This window comes from Herpailurus yagouaroundi, unplaced genomic scaffold, assembly GCF_014898765.1.
Source record: "Herpailurus yagouaroundi ecotype Mexico unplaced genomic scaffold, PumYag 196, whole genome shotgun sequence".
In the NCBI taxonomy this organism is placed as follows: Eukaryota; Metazoa; Chordata; class Mammalia; order Carnivora; family Felidae; genus Herpailurus; species Herpailurus yagouaroundi.
Genome location: NW_024412427.1, coordinates 31,271,169 through 31,293,825, shown reverse-complemented (window position 1 = coordinate 31,293,825; position 22,657 = coordinate 31,271,169). Strand labels below are relative to the sequence as shown.

The window sequence follows — 22,657 nt, the reverse complement described above, 5'->3', positions numbered from 1 at the left end:
CACCGCTCCTCTCTGACCTCATCATCTACCACTCTCTTCCTTGTCCACCAAATGTACTATGGATGACTGCCTCAGGGCCTTTGCACCTGCTGTTCCCTCTGCCCCAAACATACTTCCTTCAGATGACCTTGGCTCATTCCATCATGTCCTTCAAGTCCCTGGTTCAATGTCAACCTAAGCAAGAGGCCTTGGCCCCTCCCTCCCATTTCTCTCTATTCACCTTATCCTGATTTTCATGACATATTATATGTTAAATTAATTTGTTTATTGTCTGTCTCCCTCACTAGAAGTCCACAAGGATATGAACTTTATCTGTCTGATTTGTCCCTAATACAGGGCACAGGGCCTGGCGCATAGCAGGTGCTCAAAAAATATATGTGCAATGAAGGAATAAACACATGAATACTTCTAACTGAGGTCATTCACTCTGCTGTTTCCTACAGGACAGGCTCCACAATCTTGCTTCCTGTCAGCGAAAACCAGGGAACACCCTGGAATTCTAACCTCCTGGGCATAAATCACCCATTTAACCCCAAGTTTCCTCTCTAGTTGATGAAATTTTATTTGGATTCCATCATTGGTTGACCACCTAGCATCCATCCTCCACTCCTTTCTAATGGGACCCCGATTTCATCCCAATATCCACCATAACCCATGGGAAGGTGACCCCACCCTTTCCTCTAGGAGTAGAACTGACTGGCCAATCAGTGTGCAGTATTTCCCACTGATGGCTACTGGTTCAGGAGCGGATATGTGACCTGGGCTGATCCAATGAAATTGTAGGAAAGGTTTTATAGTCCTTGCCAGTGGCATCCATTTTTCACCCTCTGGCGCTGGTTATGGGCTGGGGGTCCTGGTTGCCCCCTTGGCAGCCATATTGAGGGAAATGGGACTTGAAAGGAAGTTGACCCTGAGTCAACTTCATGGCATTACCAAGTTGTTGAGCATGTAGTACTAAAGCATACCTGCCTCCAGATTTTGTAATAGAGCATTTTGGCCAGTTTGATTTGGGAGTTTTCCTATTACTTGCAGCCCAAAGCATCAAATGGGTATAGCTGTTCATCTTTCAAGTTCCAGCATCCTCAGCAGTGACATGCTTTCATGTTTTGATCTCTCAACATCTTTTCCTTTTGAGAATTGCTCCACTGCACAGACCTTCAGTCACACATTCCCCATACCCATCAGCACAGGGCACAGGCACATGACCCAGGCTAGCCACCAGGACACCCCATTCTCTGTCATGCAGTAGTGGGTGAGCAAAAGGTCTGCAAGGGGGCCAATGAGGGACTGACAGAGAAGCTGGAAGAGGAGGGCTCTCTGCTTATGAGATACAAACACTGCCTGAGTCCGGAGGCAGCTGCCATACAGAGGGAGCTTGCTGGAGAATGTAGTTCATACAGTAAGAAGCCCAACCAAGAGATGGGACAGACAGAATGACACACACACACACACAGACACACACACACAGACACACGCACAAAATGGTGTTCAATGACACCCCATGAACTCTGGACCCAGCTCACCCCTGAAATCGAGGTGGACTTTCCAATTTCATGAACTAATAACATGCCTTTTACACTTATGATGACTTGAACGGGATTTCTGTCACTTACAGCTGTCCTTCATGAAGCTTTTTGTAGCAGCCCGAGCATGAAATGATCTCTCTGGCCTCTGACTCTTGGCTGTGGCACCAATTTAGCCATCCCTCCCCCTCTTTATGAACTCATTTTTCCTTTTCACACATAGGTGTTTGGGCTCTCCAACCAGACTGTAAGATTCTAAAAAACATCTTAACACTTGATTCGGTGGAATTATAAGACGAGTGAATGAAAACATATTCATTCCAAAGTGCTGCCTATAATAAATTATCAAAACCCAACACACTATACCACAGGAGATGGGTTATATAAACCATGGTTCATCAATCGATGAAATCCTGCTAAAAGAGATGATTTAAGTCCACAGTTAATGACAAGAAAAGGCATTTACTATACACTGCTAAATGAGAAATATTATAAAATAATGTGTACAATCTTTTTTGTTATTATCTATGTGTTAAGGCATACACACACGCACACGCACACACTTGTGCAAGTATATTTGCATATAAGAGTTTGTAAGACCACACATTAAAGTAGTTTTTCCCTCTGTTGGTATGACTCTGTTTTTATAATTCCTATCTATATTTTCTGATATGTCCACCTTGAATTTGTATTTCTTGTGTGAATTTTGCAGGTGGTGGAGATTTTAGAGCAAGGACTCTGTCTTATAGTTTTCTAATCTCCAAGGAGCCTGGGATGTCTGGCATGCAGAGACACCTTAAAAATAACTTTCATTGATTGGTCTATTCATAATCTGTACAAAATTATTTGTCTGTGGATTTGGGGGGAAGAAAATGTCAATTTTTACAAAGTTAATGCTTTATTTACATCTTGTGGATGAGTCAGAATATACACTCCCAAATTTCAGTGGACTCAAACCCTCTTTTGCTGTATGGCTTGGGTGATCCAATGATGCGCAGGCTTTATCATTATCTTTGAAAGAACAGCCAAATGTAGTAATTGGAATACAGAATTGTACATTTGTGAATTAACCAAGATCTAAATAAACTGTCTCTAGCTGCCATATTCAACTCACTGAAATAGCCAAGTCCATAAACCATCTTTCTAAGACTATGTTCCAATATTACGTATCGATCCTGTCGTGAGGCTAGAAACTTCATCTAACATATTGCAAATCAACACTTGGAATGGGTTGGGAAATGAATAGATCTTCCAGGCTCTCTGTGATTTCAAGGGTGATGGCTACTGAAAGCCACATTAGTTCTCATGCACAACGCAGTGTGAGGCCCCTGCCTCGATCAGGCACCCTGTGTGGCAAGGCACCTCTGGACATCTGGAGGGGTCTGCCAGGCAATGGGGCTCCTTTCCAGCCACAGAGCACCTCCTGGCCTGCCACTTTGCTTACAAGAAATTCTGCTCTAATTCCTGCCATGTTACCCACTGGAAATCAGTTTCCCACTGGAAAAGCAAACAAAATAGAACAAGGTATTGGTGGGGGGAGGTTCTGTGCATGTAGCAGAGTAGGAAGGATAAGGAAATCAGTACCTTCTGCTCATTTTTGCTGTGAACCTAAAAATGCTCTAACAATGGGTCTTCTATTACTACTACTACTAAGTTTCAAAAACTAAACAGAACAAAGGAACAAAACAAATGTATGAAGTCAACTTTTAGATGCAGGAAGCCTACTGATATTGATGGTACTATCAGTACAACTGGCCTGAGTGTTTTAGAGTGAGGCATTTTTGTATTAATTTGGCCATTCCTATATTTCCAAAGGATATAATACTATAATTGGGGATAGTGACTAATAATAATATTATTAATTTTTGCCACTATATGTTGGGCCAGGAACTCCAAGCACGCTCACTCTAGATACTTTACAGGGACTGTCTCACATAATTTCTCTAACTCCTGTGGGAGGCAGGGTGTTACTGGCCCCAGGTCCCAGATGCCTCTGAGAGTACAGTAGCGAATCCAAGGACACACGGCTAGCAAATGGCAGGCCTTGGATGTGACCCCAGGACTCTCTGAGCCTTCCTGCCGAGGCCAGTTCCACACAGAGGGCGTTCCTGAACTGCTGTCCAATCGACACCTTCTATGTTCACTTGGCCTACTAATAAGTTCACTTCTCCAACCACACGAGAGAGAGGGACAGTTTCAGAATCCCAGCCAGCCACCTCTGGGGGTTGCCAGTCAGAGCCACTGATGTTCTTTGTTATTTATTTTTATTTTAGAAGTTCAATTCTGATTATATAAATATACCATTTACATAAATGTATCAATGTGATCAGCATGAACAGGAGTAAACCCTAGTTACCTCTTTATTTTTAGTGGCTTCCCATTTTCCTCTATAAATAAATGGACCATCAACACTGCTACAGTGAACACCTTTACTCATATATCCTTTTGCATTTCTAGGACAGACTTCCAGATGTGGAATTGCTGGGTGACGTTCTTTTCAGTAGTATTATTTTTACAAGGTGCACTAAAAAATACAAGACAGACTTAACCCCTCAAAAATATTCAAGGTGATCCCTGGAATGGTGGATGTGTTGCGGCACACCCAGAAATCTGAGCCTCCGGCCTGGCTACAACAATCAGAACAAGCAAATGTGGGATGCTTTCCGGAAATGATGAGTGAGGGGTGTCTGCAGAGGAGAGGAGAGGAGGGGTCTGTTTCAGTTTCAACTCCAAGCTCACAACCACAGGGCCTTCACCTCCCTTGGAACTTATCAGGGCCCTCCCTGTGGGAATCTGTACGTTGGCACTGATTATGTGCTGCCTGGACCGTGAGCCATGTTTTAAGTCCATGTACCTGGCTGCTCTTCTTTTTCAGGGCAGCAACTATGCTCTTCCCACATTCATATCCACCCAGTCTCAGGGCGGGCTTGCACAGAATGAGGGAACTGGTTTATATGAAATGAATGAGTCCAAGCAGGAGGTACCCAGAGAGTAGCTGGTGTCCCCTTTAGAAAGAGAGGTAGCCTGGAGCCTTGGAGGAAGCCCAGGATGGAGTAAAGGACCTCGCGTCAAATCCCACACTTGACACTTCCAAGTTGTGGTGACCTTGAGTGACTCTCCTGACCTCACATAGCCTTCAACATGAGACCAATCACACCATCCGCTTGAGTTAACTTATGAGAGGGAGTACTGTGGGGGGTACACGGACACAGAGGAGCAAAGGGGCTTGGGCGTGACCAAGCATCTCACATGACAACAATAATGCTGTGAGATTGTGCCCCAGCGGGCCTGCTGGAGGAGGACAAGAGACATGCAGAGCAGGGTCAGGACGACAAGGGGCATGTGGAGCAGAGCCAAGTCACCCTCGTCCTAGCAGAGGCTGCCAGGTATCAGTTGACAAGCAGCTAACCCCAGACATGGGTCAACTGATCCCCAGTGTTCAGCTGAACCCAAAAGACCCAGAAGCTAAAGAAACGTGTACTGTTGTATGTCACTGAGGTTTTAATTTTGTTTTTTAAGTGGGCTCCAGACCAATGTGGGGCTTGAACTCATGACCCTGAGATCAAAAATCGCATGCTCTACCAACTGAGCCAGCCAGGGGCCCCTGTTGCTGAGGTTTTCGGGCCATTTGTTATACAGCATTATTAGGGCAACAGGCAACAGATACAGCCAAGATGATACAAACAGCCATGGTGAAAACAACAATAATGAGAAGTAACTTCCAAGTTCTGAGTGACAATATGCGCAGCTTTTCTAGTCTCCTTTGGAACTAGCCATGATCCTATGACACAGCTCAGACCAATGAGAAGAAGGCACGGATGCAACAAAGTGACCCTTTTTTTTTTTTCTAGCTCTCAACTTGGATGTAGTGTCTGGGGCAGCAGCAGCCATCATATGACCATGAGACAACAAGCAAGAAGATAAACAGCAGCACACACGGGATGGCAGAGCTCTGAGGATGCCATTCGCGGGCTGATCCAATGTCAGGAATCATCTTTCTCTGTGCTGCTTCTTGGGTGAGAAAATGAAATATGAACCCCCATTTGCCTCTATGGCCATTAGTCAGGTTTCCCCCACTGGTGGCCACAAGCCTCCCTATCTGATTATGGGTGGAGATATTCATTCTGCCAGGCGAGGCTAGCGAAGGGGGCCAGAGAAGTCTTCACAGAGGAAGTGGCCACTAAACTGGGATTCTGGAAGATAAATACCATCTCATCAGGTGGTTTCAAAGGCTGACTGGGACTAATAAAACCAGAGAAACGCTGGCCATAGTAAACTGTGAAGCACCTAAGGTAACAGGAAATCACCGTGGCCTGTGGCTTAATGGAGGTGAACAGGCTCTAGCTGAAATGTCAATATACATAAGGGCTTCTGAATTGTGAGGGCAAATGTCTCTGAACAGTGCGACATTAACCCTGCTGCTTTATGTGGCATCTACAGTCAGCGGTTTTCACAGACAATTTCCTTTTACTACATCATCTGCTCTCACGTTGCTGTCTTTAATTTCAATGAAGGTGGTGCTGGACAATCAATTCCTAAGGAAGATCTATAGAACTCTGGCCTTGGTGGAAATTGTTCTAAACCTCCCGGGGAATATGGTTTGAATATTAACCAAAAAAGGATTTCCTTTTCCCTTCTCTGTATTTTTCATAGTTTCAAGTGATAGTTTCTTCAAGTAAACTTGGAAAATACAACAACAATTGTATTTCTTTTAAAAATCCGCCCCCCCCCCATCACAGCTTGAATGTAATGGCCCCATGATGTCTTGGTGGGACTGACGTACATGGTCACTTCTGGGTTCTGTCACCACTACAGTTGTAATTCTCCTGGAAATACTCACTCTCCCTAGTAACTAGAGAGGGAGACTCTGAGCTTCCAGCCAGACTAAGGTTCTGCATAAGAGGATTTGGGGGGGAGGGCATCAGGGAAGAGGAATGTAGCAGGTGACTATGTGCCCCCTGGTCCTATCATATTCTTTAGGCCTTATTAATTTAGAACACCCCATAGTGTCTTGAACATCAGAATCTGCCTTGATTTGTTCAAAGAGCAATGATTTACCCTTACACAAAGTGGTCAAGAAGTGCTAGGGCATTATCATGCCCTGGGCGCCCTCTCGCAATGACTGATGGGAACTGGTGTATCTGTACCCCAACTCCCCTGACCCTGGAGTGGAGAAACCACTCTGTCTCCTTGGGCTCCCCAGGTGACTAAGCTTCAGGTGCCCACCCTGTTGCAAGCTTGATGACCCATCTTTTATTAGTGATCCTCCCTTCTCTGCCCCACTTCCTGCTGCACTACTGATGTTTCTCTTTGCCCCTGGATAACAACTTGCATTCCAACCCTGGTCTCAGAGTCTGCTTCTGGCAGAGCCTGAATTAAACCAAGAATGAAGGGGGTTAAGGAAGATCATGAAAAGAATGAAATGCAGTTTGCAGTCAAGATGGGCCATTCATAGAAACAACTGTTTTCTAAAAATCCGGAGGGACTAGTGTAAAGGCATGCAATTCGAAGACATCCATCTCAAATAAACACATTGCCAGCTACACAACTAGATAAGGGGCCAGGTTGCCCCACCCATGAAGTTCCGACTTTAGAAAGCTCTGGATGACCTACACGACTTACTGCATGAGGGACTCTGCTTCTCTCTTCCCACATCCTAATTCCCGCTCTTATGCTTTGAATTCACCAATAGAGAGTAAGCCTGTGAAACTCTAGGCATCTCATCCTCAACTCCAACGAAGACAGAGCCCCAGGTGTGTGCTCCCTCACCATGCCCCTCACTGTGTGGCTCTGGTATACCATGGACCCTCCAGAACCTCTAAGTGATAAAATCTTAGTTTTCCAAAGTTCCCTGATGGTTGTTGCCATTCCTGAGGGATGTTTTACATTCATAATAAGACCCACAAGGGTCATAAGAGACTCTTAAATATGGAGAACAAACAGAGGATTACTTGGAGGGGTTGTGGGAGGGGGGATGGGCTAAATGGGTAAGGGGAATTAAGGAATTTACTCCTGAAATCATTGTTGCACTAAATGCTAACTAACTAGGATGTAAATTAAAAAAAAAATTAATTAAATAAAAATTAAAAAGAAAAAAGGCCCACAAGGGCCAGTTTGGTCACAACAGTGGCTCCCGCTGGGGAAATGTCTGTGAGGGTTTCCCACAGGTATCTGGGGACCAGGTGCTGCCCCAGGCACCCCTAGAGGGCAGAATCACTGTCTGTAGGTTGAGACCAACACAAAACAGGAACTCTATCTGAGTCCCAACCCCAGGGTCATTTTGTCAGTTGGCACCATGAAGGTCTTTGAAACCACTGTCAACTGAAAAGGGTGAAGGTCTTTGAAACCACTGCCAACTGAAAAGGTTTCTCTTGCTGGAACTCAAATGCTAAAGGAAATGCGAATGTTAATGCACCTGCTCCATTAGCATACATCCTATAATTATGTTACTTGAATTTCATGATGGCCAAATAGCTGATCAGTGTTCTTGGAGGTCATTGCACTGGGGTGACTACTTTGGAGCTTTGGGAATGAGACATTTGCCATCTCAGGAGAAAGATTTCAGTGGGAAAAGAACCATTGTTTCCCTGTGTGTTCTTCTCTGTCTGTTTCTCCCCATCCCTGTTACCCCAGAAGCCTCTCCCACGGTATCCACTCTGAGAGACTGGTTCCTAGGTCCCTAAGGAAGTCACTTATTTCTTTTGGTTGTCAGTTTCTCAAAAAAGTGGGGGTAATAACTGCCATTTCCCCTCAATATTTGTTAAGGGAAAGTTCTGGGGGCAGGTGTATCCCCCGGTGGGGGCATATGCACACGTGGGCCTTAGAGGAATCTCACTGGGTACCAGACACACATTCTTCAATGACCTCACAATGGTACAAGATGGGACACTGGGTTTAATCCAGCGTCACTGGTGGGAACCAAGTTCAGTAACTTGGGTCAGATTACACAGTTAGTAGGTGCCAGAGGCAGAATTTAAACCCAGGGACCTGCCTCCTGAGTCCGCGCTCCTAACCACCACGTCACATGGCATCTCAGGAAGAGAGGTCTCTTCATGTAAGGAACTTCCTGCCCTTTATATAAGGAACATTTACTCCTCTAACCTGTGCCAGGTCTCAAATCCCCTTCTATGGAGACCTCCTGTGAGACAGGGGTTCTTAAACTGCGGTGTCTGAACCTCTCACCCCCCCGCCCCCAGACAGTACTCAGAACAACTCAGCAATTTGTTTATCTGGATGAGAACAAATCACATCTTTGTGTTCACTAGTCTCTGAATGAAATTCAGCATTTCCTTCCACTAAGAATACAGGCAATAAGCCACAGCAGCACTGGCAAGACCTGGGAATATGGCCCTGGTGGAAATCACAGACCTTTCATATCACATCACCCGCACTGCAGAGACCACATACATGTTTGTCACTGCTTCAAAATAGATAGTTATCAGACCTGATGCTAGATCCTGTATTTAATAATATTAACAAAGAATCACTCAGGTTTCTAAATTGCTGTGTGCTTTAAAGTGTACCAGTATCATCTGGGAAATGCATACAAAATGAGGTTCCCCCAGTCCCACATCCAGAAGATCCTCTTAGCAGGCCCCTAGGTTGGGGCCTAAGGACCTGCATTTCTAATCAGCACCTGAAACAGGTGGTCCAGGTGTCCCTTGGTCTGTTTCTATGGGCCCCTAGTTGGACGCCTTGAGAGTGAGTCCAGAATAATGTCCAGAATAGTCTAGAATAGTGAGGAGGCTTGGTGCCTCTGTCAGGGTTTGAGCAGCAAACAGAAGGCCACTCAAAAGGGTTTAACCAGAGAGAACTCTTTTTTTAACTGCAGAGAGTCTGATGAAGGGCTTCCCCATAGTAGTACAGGCAGGGCAAGGGAACCAACAGAGAACATAATGCACCCAGAGCCTAGCAACTTGAGAAGCTGTTCCCTTGTGGTGGCCTGAAGGTACAAGAGGAGGGGACCGAGTTGCTGCAGCCTCGTGAGTGGGGATGAGGCTCCTCACAGGGTGGAGGAAAGCAGCACTAGCCAGAGCCTGGAAAGCCAGGAGGGAGCAGGGAGGAAATGCCCGGACCTCTCTCCTGTCCCTCCCCAAAGGCACGGAATCTGGGAGATAAGGTCCTTAGAGGCTGGTCTTCTGGAGTCCAGAGTGGGGTAGAGAGAAGTAGACAAAGAAAATGGGGGTGCAGACAGAGAGTGATCAGCCAGGAAAAATGGGGAGGGATGGAAAGGAGAAAGGGGAGCAACAAAGGGAGAGGGCAGCCAGAGGAGAAGAAGGAAGTGAAAAGGGACAAAAACAGGTTCTCTTAAAGTCAACCGCACTTCATCCATGAAGACATCAGCCCTTTGTTGCTCCCTTCCCCTGCTGGGGATTTAGGAAGGCTCACAATAAAAACATGTACAATAAAATAATGGTACACACAAATAAGTAAAAGGCATCAGGACATAAGACAAATAAAAATGCAAGTAAGAAGTCTTGATCAGGAAGAAAAGAGAACACATATACAGTGCCATGAACTTTTTACCCCCCAGAGACACCCAGAATTGTAGGAGGACTGGAGGTCAGGCACATTCTAGCTGGCTAGGTCTGGACCCCCATGGGGGCTCCCTGACACACCCTTTTCTGGGGTCATAGGCTGAACTGTTCCCTCGGGCTTGCGGACCACTCCCATCTCTAACTAAGCCTTTTTTTTTTTCTTTTTCTCAACTAAGACAGAAGAGAGCAAACCTGATTGGGGGAGCAGAAGGGCCAAGTTCTCTGAAAGGGGATGGATCATTCTTTCTCCTTCTCCATCTCTATAGATGTATAATACATATTACTTATATTTGATATTTAAAAATTTAATTTTAACTTTTTTATTGTGGTAAAATATACACAACACAATGTTTACCAAAGTGTATAGTTTAAAGCCATTAAGAATACATACACTCATGGGGTGCCTGGGTGGCTTAGTCGGTTGGCTCGGGTCATGATCTCATGGTTTGTGGGTTCAAGCCCCATGTCAGGCTCTGTGCTGACAGTGTAGAGCCTACCTGTATTCTCTCTCTCTCTCTCTCTCTCTCGATAAATAAATAAACTTAAAAAAAGAATATTCACATTCAAATTCAGATTGTTGTACAACCATTACCACCATCCATTCGAGAACTTTTTTATCTTCCCAAACTGAACTCTGTACCCGTTAAACAGTAACTCTTCATTTCCCAACCCCACCCCCACCCCCAGGCCCTGGAAACCACCATTCTATTTTCTGTCTCTATCAATTTGACTACCGTAGGTACCTCATCTAAGTGGACTAAGTATTTGTCCTTTTGTGACTGGCCTATTTCATTCAGCATAATGTACTCAAAGTTCATCCATGTTGTAGCAGGTGTCAGAATTTCTTTCCTTAAGGGGTGCCTGGGTGGCTCAGTTGGTTGAGTGTCCAACTTTGGCTCAGATCATGATCTCACGGCTTATGAGTTGGAGACCCGTGTTGGGCTCTGCACTGACAGCTCAGAGCCTGAAGCCTGCTTCAGATTCTGTGTCTCCTCTCTCTCTGCCCCTCCCCTGCTTGTGTGCTCCCTCTCTCTCTCTCTAAAATAAATAAATATTAAAAAAAAAGAATTTCTTTCCTTAAAAGCTGAAGAATATTCCATTGTGTACGTATGTATGTATGTATGTATGTCTATCATATTTTGTTTATCCATCAGTGGACATTTAGGTCACTTCTACCTTTTGGCTATTGTGAGTGATGCTGCTACGAACACAGGTGTATAATTGTCTATTCAAGCCACAGCTTTCAGGCTTTTTTTGGGGTAAATACCCAGTAACGGAACTGCTGGATCATATGGTAATTCTCTGTTTAACTTTTTGAGGAACCTCCATATTGTTTTCCACAGCAGCTACACCATTTTACATTCCCACCAACACTGCACAAGGGATCCCATTTCTTTAAATCCTCACCAGCATTTGTTATTTTCTGGGGTATTTTTTGTTTGTTTTATTTTGTTTCTTTGACAGCAGCCATCTGAATGTGTGTGAGGTGGTATGCGCAAGACACAGTTTTGGGTTTTGTTCGTACATTCATTTCTGGCGAAAAAGTAAATAAAATCTCCCTGGAGCCCTGCAGTCAGGACAGGAGGCAAGTGTGAACAGAAGATGACAAATGTTTCCTTATTCCCTTGCAACCCTTTCCCCAAGCACACACACAAACTCCATAAAGCCCATTAGTTCTTTCCAAAGAAAGAGCCTCATTTGCACAATCATGAAGGATAATTTCCCTACGTCTATATGGACTTCCTTTCCAAATACTTCCTTTTCAAAGTCTTACCCAGAAGTCTTTGTTTAGCTTAGACAAGAACAGGCATAAAGTCAGGGCTGAGGGAAATGGCAGTGAAGGAAGGGGCAGATGAAGTGAGTGGTGACAAGTTTGAGCATCTTGGTGTTGTCAGAGGCTGCTGCCTGGCACCATGGCCTCAACTGCCCACAGGGGTCCACAAGATGTAGGAATAAGTAGATGAGGTAAGGTCTGTGGCTTGCTGGACAGTGGATTTCTATCTCAGGTGGACAGCCTGTGCTCTGCCTTGGCTAATGCTCCTTGAGGATATGTGCTCAGTGTGGCCAGAGATTCCGATTTTCTAAGAGTGAAACTACGAATCTGGACTTTAGGTAAAAATCTCCTGGTTTTGAGTAATGGAAGCTAATGTAGTCACTCTGGCCTCACTGCCTACTCTCTCCCTTGCTGATTCTGCTCCAGGCATACTGGCCTCCTAGCTCTTGCATAAATAAACCTAGGCGGCTCTGAGTCAAGGCCCTTGCATTGGCTGGCCCATTCTCTCCTCAGCCATTCACGTGACTCCTTCCCTCACTTCATTCTTTCCTCAAATATCACCCTCTTGGAACCCACCTTGACCCTACAACATGCCTCTCCAGCACCTCCCCTCTTCACCCTCCAAACTCTGCTCCACTATTTCTTTTTCCATTGTATGGATTATCTTCTAGCATGCCAAACAATTTACTTATTATGTTTATTTTACTGCCTGCCTCCTTCTTTAGAATATAGGCTCCATGAAGATAGGGGTCTCTGCCTGTCTCATCCTCTGATGTATTCCAAGTGCCTGGAATAGGGCTGGCACATAGTACATGCTCAATTAAGTACTGAATGAATGAATGATTGAATTCAACAATTGTAAAGCACTGAGCTGACCAAATTCAACTGTCAATAGTGAGAATGATGATCTCAGGTCAGGTCCAATTGTCCATTTCTTTGATCAGGAAAATAATGCCCTGGGCAGTTAAATAACTTTTCTGCAGTTGCCCTGCCATGATGGCCTGGCTTGTTCTGAAACTCCTGGCACTGGCCTAGTGGTCCAGGGTTCTTCCCACAGCATCATGCTCAAACTCAAGGTTCCCATCAGGGCTCAGATGAGGATGTATGACTCTTGTCCCTTAGGTCTTTCCTCATGTGGAAATCTAAGATAATAGGCACCATCTCTCCACCTTCTTTCCAGTTTCTTCCAGTAGACAGAAACTAACTACCTAGTGGCTGAAAGAATGAACCCATATGTGAACTTTAAGAACCCCACACCAAGGTGCACCCCCATACCTCCAGCCTAGAGTCTGTGCTGATGACAATACCAACAACATCCGGATGGCACACCAGGGCAGAGGTTTGGGACAGTTTTGTTCATTTTTGTATTCCCTCTCTTACATCAGTGCCTGACACTCTTTCTGAGATGTTTCTTGGAGGAATGCATCAATGAATGAATGAGTTCTTTCTATGGGCCGACCCTAGGCTCAGTGTGTAAAATGCATTAGCTCATTTCACCCTCCCAATAACCCACATACAGAAGTTGGCCCTATAGTATTTCTATTTTACAGAAGAGGAAACTGGGGTCTGGAGGGAATAAGAAACACATCTTATTAGCAGAGACAGTAATCACTCAAATCTATTGCTGTGTGACATCAAAGCTCCTAATCTTCATCACATGGCCTCCACTCCCAGTGGACTCCAGGAAGTAAGGATGGAAAATTCCCTACCTGCCTGGTAGCCATTCAATCCATTTAAACATGAAACTTAGTATTAAAGAGCAATCTTCCCCCAGGTAGTATCAACCAGTCCAAAGGAAAGGGTTCCTGGATATTGGCTGTGTTCACCAAAAGAAGACCCTCAGGGGAGAATCCATATACAATGGGAGACTGATAAGGTAGTAGAGGATCCATGGACAAGGAAGGAGAAGAAACCAAGGGAAGGTGTGATGCCAGATGACACCTACTCTCAGCCTCATCCTCCACAGAACTCTGGAGTAGAGGCTGCCCCACAGACTTGGTCTTGCCTTAAAACAAAGGATATGGGCATCCATACTACTGTACCAACCAGTCATTGTGGCTATTTGCCACCCCAGAGAATGCAACTTATCAGGCACTTGCTACTCAGCGCACCCTGGTGAAGTAGGCCTAGCAGCCCAAGATCTTAAAAGGTCACAGGGTGAACCATGAGAAGCTCACGTGTGATCCAGAGACCCAAAGGCCACAAACTTATAAAGAGGACTCAGGTTGATCTGATGGGAGTACCACCACGTCTGCTAAATGTGTGAGCAAAGTATTTTGTATTAAAGCTAAACACAGAGCTATTCACTAGATTCTATCAGAGCTTAGAGCAAGGACACCTAACCTACATTTTAGAGAGTGAGGAGAAGGTTATGGGAAGACTCTCTGGAGGAGTTGACGGTTACATCATGCCCGAAAAACCAAGCAAAGAAGTCAGGAAAGAAGTGGCTAGACAAGGGAACAGCATGAATAAAAGCATGGTGTCACAAATAAACACAGTTTGCTTTAAAAACGACAAATTATTCATTATTGCTGGAGTGTAGATTGTGGGTGAGAAAGCAGATGAAGAGGCTGTAGAAATAGGCAAAGGGCAGTTTGGGGAGGTTCTGGTACTCTGGGCTGATATTTGCATGCATAAATGCAGACTGTCTGCCTTAAACAGGAATCACTGTTGACTCCATTAGCTGAACACTATAATGATTAAAGTGGCTTTGATGATGACGATGATAGTAATAACAGTGATTATGATGTGCTCATGGCAGGGACAATAATAATTATGGTGATAATAGTGACTGTGATGATAATATTGATGGTCAGAGTGGTGGTGATGGTGGTGGTGATGGTGATGATGATGATATGGTGATGGTGTCTTGGAGAGGTAGTGATTTGATAATGTGATGATGATGACAGTGGTGGTACGGATAGTGACTGTGATACTGATGGTTATGGTAAGGATGATGATGGTGACAGTGGTGATGGTGGTGGTGGTGATAATGTTGATGATGGTGATGTTGCTGCTGATGGTGGTGGTGGTCATGGTAGTGATGATGAAGATGGTGATGATGTCAGTGATGGTGGTGGTGATGAATGATGATGACGGTGATAATGATGGTGATGGTGGTGGTGATGGTAATGATGATAATAAAGACAATGATGGTGGTGGTGATGAATGATGGTGATGGTGATAATGATGGTGATAGTGGTGGTGATGGTAATGATGATAATAAAGACAATGATGGTGGTGATAATGATGGTGATGGTGTTAGTTATGGTAATGATGATAATAAAGACAATGATGGTGGTGGTGATAATGATGGTGATGGTGATGGTGATCGTCATGGTGGTGATAATGATTTGATCATGTGATGATGATGATGACAGTGGTGGTGATGATAGTGACTGTGATATGATGATGACAGAGACAATGATGATGATGACGGTGATGAAGAGACAGACAATGATGATAATTATGACTGCTGACATTTATTGAAAATTGACCATGGGCCTAGAACTGCTTTAAAGCTTAATCTCTCAGCTACACCATGAAATGGAAACTATTGTCACCCCCACTTTTCAGACAAGAAAACTGAGGCAGAGAGAATATAAGCCCAAGATCACAAAGCCAGTCCATGACTGAAAATGGACTTCAGCTGCACTTGTAGGAGTCCAATCCTAGCTGGAACTCATGGCTGTAACTCCAATTGCTTTCAGCAGCAGGAGGAGTGGTCTGAAGGCTCAGAATGCCCACTGGCTTGAAGATTTCTCAAGATATTTCTTTCTTCCTTATTTCCTCCCTTTCTTCCTTTCCCATTTCTCAGTGACACCCCCACCCCACCCCTCCCTACTAAACACTAGTGGTACACTCTCCGGGAGTTCTCCAATCTCATGCGGACGCTGGTTGACACCAGGCGTGTCTGCCGATAGTGGCCTCTTTCTCTTCAGGCTTGTTTGAGAAAATGAGGACTATGACTTCTCCCCTAGAGATGTACTGTAAATATTAGAGAATTCAACTTTTCTGGAGGACTTCGAAATTTCAAAAAATTTCCCAACTCTCTGCAAGATGGTGGAAATCTTCACTTCAAGGTTGGTGATAAACCTGCTCCTTGCCTCAAAGTTTTTGTAACCAGAGCCAAGCCTTTTTGAGGAAACCACAATAGGGTATGGATTTTCATGCCAGAGTTAGAGCTGTTTTATTGCACAACACTTTATTGCAAGACACCAGGCTGGTTAAAGTTATCAAGATATTTGCATTCTTGCCTTTCTGTCATTTTTTTGTTATTCTCTCCCCAAACAGTCTTGGGAGTTGGTGGGCACCACAACTGCCAGATAACATCAAACAGTGGAATAGCAAGCCAATCATGGGCGAGCAACCAGCACTTCCAAACACAGAATCATCCTGAGACAGGCCATCCAAGCAGGCTCATAATCTGGCGCCTCTTCAAACCCATGTTCTTTAAATATTTATTCAACATTTATTTAGTGGAGGAGGGAGAAGAAAACTAATCTTCTATTAATATATATGTATATGTATATGTATATAAATATACATATACATATATATATATGTATATACATATATATAGAAATTAAGCCCCTTACTAATCCATTTCCACTGGTGCAAGCATAGCCAATGTTCTGAAAAATATTCTCCCATTCTTCCATAATCTTTATCCTTTTTTGAGTTTCTTTTGTAAAAAGAACTACTCTGAAGTAGACAACTTCTTGATGGTGAATCAAAGTTTAATATTTAATATTTAGATAATGAAACACATTTTATTCAATGTTGGTAAATACTATGAACTGTCCAATTTTTAAATTTCAGCTGGTGGGACAGTATGAGCACTTACAAAGTATGTATAACAGAAAGAGAACAGCAGTGGCAAAAAGCAGGAGGATCCTTTTTATTTCCACTTTAGGTGGCTGTTTGCTACAGGTGGAGGGGTTCGATTCAATTGCCTTTAGTTGTGTTATGTGGAAGCCCGAGTTAAGTGGCATCTTTCCCACTTACTATAGTGATGTTCTAGTGGTCTTGGTAGATCGGCACTCCAGAGAAGGTGCTTAGATGGCCGCCTGGGCACCCAGTTGAAAGCCATGGCAATATTCCCAGGTGGGGACCACTTCCTTAACTGTATGTCTTTACTCTGTCCTATTACCAGAACTGCCCCAGTATCACAAGATGTGCTCCCAGGGTGGAAGGCAATTTCCCATGAGTGGTGAAGGGCTACATGGGGTCATCCAGCATCCACAGCCTAAGCCTGCTCATGACTGGTATAGAGAGCTAATGGTTGGATGTCTGTGGGTAGGGGGCCAGTCTGGGACTGTCTGTATAAATGAACAAAGCCAACAGGCTTGTGTGGGGCTTAAACTCTGACCTTCATTTTATTGCTTAAGATCTAGTATAGTTAACGAAGCCAGACCAAAGCTTCATATTACAGTATTTCCAGCTTCACACTTCAATGACAATCCATTAAAATTACCAGATGATTACAATGGACTTTTAATTAGGAGGTTCAGAATCTCTCTTGCCAGACAATTAGCTTAGCTGGGCACATGCACTCCTCCCCCACAGCTGACATAGGCTGCCTAGATGTTTGGGGGGATGGGGATTCCAGGGAATCCTGTGTACCTGGACAACATTACAAATGACTGCTATTCTTGGGATGTCCTTCTTGTATTCTCTCCACTTGGTGTGCCCTTATAAAGCAATCAGGGCTCAGGACAAAGATGCTCTCAGACCATTCTACTAAAAATCCTCTGTGTTGTTGGAAGACCAATGTCACTGATAATGAGAAGGTCTGACTCTTGCTGCAGTTTGTAGATGCTGACACAAACTTTATGAGCTGTGGCTTCTAGGCAGAGAGCTAAAATTTAATCATGTTTTCACTTAACCTCCCCCAAGGCTCAGAAAAAGCAAGAGGCAGAGTTACAACTAAGAATCCAGGAGATCATCTAAAGGCATGTGGGTAGAGCACACTGAATCACAAGAGAGATGCATTCCCTAGAGGTTGTAAAGAGACTGAAGAACACTGGTATCTGAGTTTCTGTAGGCTCTTCCGCAACTTACAAAACAGGAATGGGAGAAATTTGGCAGCCACTAACTTCTACTCTCCTCTAACGTAAGTAAGTTGGTGGATGCTGTGATGAACCATGGTTAAAAAGCACAATTGGAGAGCCTGGGTCCATATCCGAGTTGTGTGACCTGAAGTGAGTATTTCAACCTTGTTTTCCTCATTTCCCCATTTGCAAAATAGGAAAAATAATGGTACCTATCTCATATGGTTGTTTTGAAAGTAGATAATTCACACGAAATTTTTAGCATCATGGCTGGAATGTTACAAGCATTCAGTAAATGCTGAATAATGTTATTGTTGCCAGAGGTCATTATTATTTCAATCAACTTGTTAGAAAAGTGGGCCCAACTGAACCGAAGTGGAATCAAGGAAACACAAGAAAAGATTAGCATGCTTCTTCCTCTCTTCAACTACATCTGTGGTGGCCACTTCTACGGAAACAGGCACACAGAAGTGGTTTGCTGCAAAGCCTGGTTTCCTTTTCTTCTCCTGTCTCATAAGAGCTGTTGCCCATCGGAAGAAACCTAACCCAAGCTCCACATTCCAACAAACACATGATTTAGGATTCCCCGGCGGTCAAGGGGGACGGCCAACACCATGGTAAAATCCAACCCACCCCTGGATCCGATGTTAATTACAACTGAAAAGCAGATGGTGCCTCAATCTAGGCCCATCTGTTCCCCGTCTGTGGGAAGTTTCCCTGGCGGAGAAGACAGAGCCATAGCCAACTTCTTTTTGCCCCAAGAAAGACTGGACTTTTGCATTTAAGAAAACATCTTATTATTTGTCGTGATAAGATTTTCTCTGATCTATGTAGCCACAGAAATGTTAGGTCAGACATCCAACAAGGGAAGGTCAGTGGGACGACCTCAGGACCGTAGACAACTACTCAAACTCAAAATGCCACCAAAAGTGAGACAGTCTGGAGAAAATACTTGAATATGGCTTGTCCAGGGGTTTATAAGACAAGGCTTCCTCTCACATCCAGAATTCCAGTTATTAAGTGGCTTGGATGAGGAAATTATTTGATTGGATTCTATTACTCATACTTACATTACCCATGTTTTTAAGAACTGACAAAGAAGTGATTTTCCCTCTCCCTTTCTATTTTTTTTTTAAAAAAAATATTTATTTATTTTGTGAGAGAGAAAGAGAGAGAGAGAGAAAGAGAGAGTAGGGGAGGGGCAGAGAGAGAGGAAGAGAGAGAGAATCCCAAGCAGGCTCTGAACCACCAGCACAGAGCCCCATGTGGGGCTTAAACTCACAAACTGCGAGATCATGACCTGAGTCAAAATAGAGAGTCAGATGCTTAACCAGCCACCCTGGCACCCCTCCTCTCTCCCTTTCTAAACAGACTATATCCATTGAACAGAAGGACTGAACTTGTTGCTGCCACAAGGAATGTCAATGTCAATGTCACCATTCTGGTGTTGACTTTAAATGTACTGATACGAGCCAGTAAAGAAAGCATTACCTAAGTTCACACTGGACAGGAGATTGTGCCCTTGACTGCAGACCTAATGACAGGTGCTGTTGAGTAGTATTAATTCAGTGTTTAGGAAAAGCATGTGGTACATCGAGCAGATGCTATGGATTCCCCGTCTCACTTCTGACAATGAGCAACTTCAGGCACACTGGCAGCTTCCTACCCAGAGCAGCTCCCCACCTCACTTGTGGCTCCCTGCAAAGTCGCCAGTTCTGGAGAACTTTCCTCAGCCTGTGAGCACATCAGCCTGAAAAGTGCCCAGGCTTTAACAACCCAGGGACCATCATCAAAAGAGAAACAGAAGGAGTCTGAGAATCAGCAACCAGCCTGCTCACCCCTGACTGGGACAATTCTGAGTCGGGGTCTGTACCATCCTCTGAGAGCCCTCACTGGGATTGAACCCCAGCTGTTCATAGTGGTAACTAGCTCTTGAATGCCCTTTTGTTGGTTCCCCTCCTCTCCCTGTCTTGCTTCCTCCAGTCCCTCACTTCTGTATCCTAAGCAGCACCTCAAATAAACTGCCTGTACCTGGTGGTATGCTGGAGCAGGGTTGTATCAGCTCACAGGGCCAATAATTAAAATTTCAGGAAATCTGAAGGCTGCCAATGTACTGGTAACTTAAAATTGGTCATGGCATAGGTATTTACACGATGGATATTGGCAAATGTTATAACTCAGGGCATTCCCCCACACCCTCAAGGAGCCACTTGTTAAATATGGAGCAGCACCCCACTGTCTCCACCCTAGATTTGTCTCAGGGTTTATTCTGGGGAGCACCCAGACTAAGAGTGTGAGTAGAAGGTGCCTCAGTGAAGCCAACACATAAGCATGGTAGCAAAAGAATCAAATTTGCCATCAGGATTACAAGCATTCCTTCACTATCCAAAGGATTTATGATTCTTAGTGCACTAAATGAGTGGAAAAGAATTTATTTTTAAATTTACAGTTAAGAGAGTAGGTACAAAAAACGAATGAAAAAAATACTAGGAGCTATTGTTGCTTGAAACTCATTCCATGAGAAAATACAGGAGAAAATCTTTGTGAGGTTGGTTACACAAAGGTTTATCAGGTAAAATATAAAAAGAAAAACAAGACAGAAAATATATTCATAAAATGGAGCACATAAAAAACAAAACTCTGCTCGTCAAAAGACACTTAAGATGACAAGGCAGGCCACAAACAGGGAGAAATAATTGCAAAATATACATCTGATAAAATTCTTGTATTCCACATATATAAAGAACACTCACAACTCTAAAACAAGAAATAAACAATTAAAATGGGCAAAATATTTGAGCAGACACTTCATCAAAGAAGATAAATAAAGGGGGAAGACATTCCTGACAAGATTATTAGTCATTCAGGAAATGGAAATAAAAACCACACTGAGATACTTCTGCACAATTACTAGAATGGTCGAAGCAAAAAAGACTGACAACATCCGGTGTTAGTGAAAATATGGAGCAACTGGAGCTCCCATACTTTGCTGGCAGGAATGTAAAAAGGTATAGCTACGTTGGAAGAAAGTTTGGCAACAAACCAGGGACCATCATCTTATAAAATCCAACAAATACTTACATAAACTCCCAGGCAACAAATACTTACATAAACCCCAAAGAAATGAAAACATCTTTAGGCACTAACACTTTCATATAAATACTCATAGTAGCTTTATTCATAATAACCCCAAACCAGAAACAGCCCAGACGTCTACCAACTGGTAAATGGACAGGCAAATGGTACACCTGTACAATGGAGTTCTACTAGGCAATTAAAAAAGAATAAACTCCTCATACATGTAACAGATACACACAACTACACATATGGATCTCAAATGCATTATGTTAAGTGATGATGGTTAATAACATCCGTAATAAGACATATCAACATCATATCCTCCTTGTATGACATAAAATTTTTTTTCACATTTACTTATTTTTGAGAGACAGAGACAGAGCGTGAGTGGGGAAGGGGCAGAGAGAGAAAGAGACACAGATTCTGAAGCAGGCTTCAGGCTCCAAGCTGTTAGCACAGAGCCTGATGTGGGGCTGAAGCTCATGAGTAGTGAGATCATGACCTGAGCGGAAGTCAGACACTTAACTGACTGAGCCACCCAGGTGTCCCTTGGTATGACATCATAAAGAGAATACAACATCAGTGTGGTCTTCTGCTGAATATATATACCTCAGTCAAATCATGAGAAAACAGAACACAACCCTAAATTGGCCTGGACTCTTCGAAACTGTGAAGGTCATGGGAAATAAAGATCAAGGATCTGTCATGGATTAGAGCTACTAAATACAACTAATAACATCTAGCTAGCTAATACAACTAATAACATCTATATACCATGTGGGATCCTAGGTTAGAATGGAAAAACAGATCAGTGGGAAAACTGATGAGACAGATTAGTTAATAGCACTGTGCCAGGGGTGTCTGGGTGGCTCAGTTGGTTAAGTGTCTAACTCTTGGTTTCAGCTCAGGTCATGATCTCATGGTTCATGAGTTTGAGCCCCACATCAGGCTCTGCACTGACAACGCGGAGCCTTCTTAGGATTCTCCCTCTCGCCCTTTCTCTCTGCCTGTCCCCTGCTCACACTCTCTCTCTAAAAATAAATAAATAAATAAACTTAAAAAAATAGTACTGTGCCAAAGTTAATTTCTTGGTTTTGATCTCACTATGGTCATGTAAGATGTTAACATTAGGGGAAACTAGTTGAAGGGCATATGGGAAATCTCTGAACTCTTTTTGCAGTTTTTTTCCCATGGGCCTAAAATTATTTCAAAATAAAAAGATTTTTGACATGGTGATTTTTTTTGCATGCAAATTATACCTCAACAAAGGTGATTTAAAAATAAGCAGGTCCAAATTTCTCAAACTGTGGCCTAGAGAGTCTGATATTTCTTTGAGGGGCCTGAGATAGGGAAGTGGTTAGCATGGGGAGCTCCATCCCCATTTCTCTTCCCCATCCCCTACCTTAGGTCATGCTTCAACTCAGACAACTCCATTTTTTTTTCTGTTACATACACATACATATATACATACACACACAAACATACATACACACATATTTATTCTGCTTATGACCTTTATTCAAAAAGGGGGATATTAGATCTGAGCTGAAATCAAGAGTCAGATGTTTAATTGACTGAGCCACCCAGGTGCCCTGGATTATATTTTCAAACATTCAATATAGGTGTGTCTTTTTTTTTTTTTAGAAGAAACCCATATTTAAGGAAAATAGAAGTGGGCAGGTGGTTTTAGAG

At 43.6% G+C, this 22,657-nt stretch overlaps 1 protein-coding gene across 2 annotated transcripts in view; it reads right to left on the bottom strand.

The window, feature by feature from the left end:
• Window positions 1-22,657, bottom strand: part of SLC24A3 (solute carrier family 24 member 3) — a 486,110-nt gene that overhangs the window by 140,665 nt on the left and 322,788 nt on the right. The gene's annotated exons all lie outside the window — the stretch shown is intronic.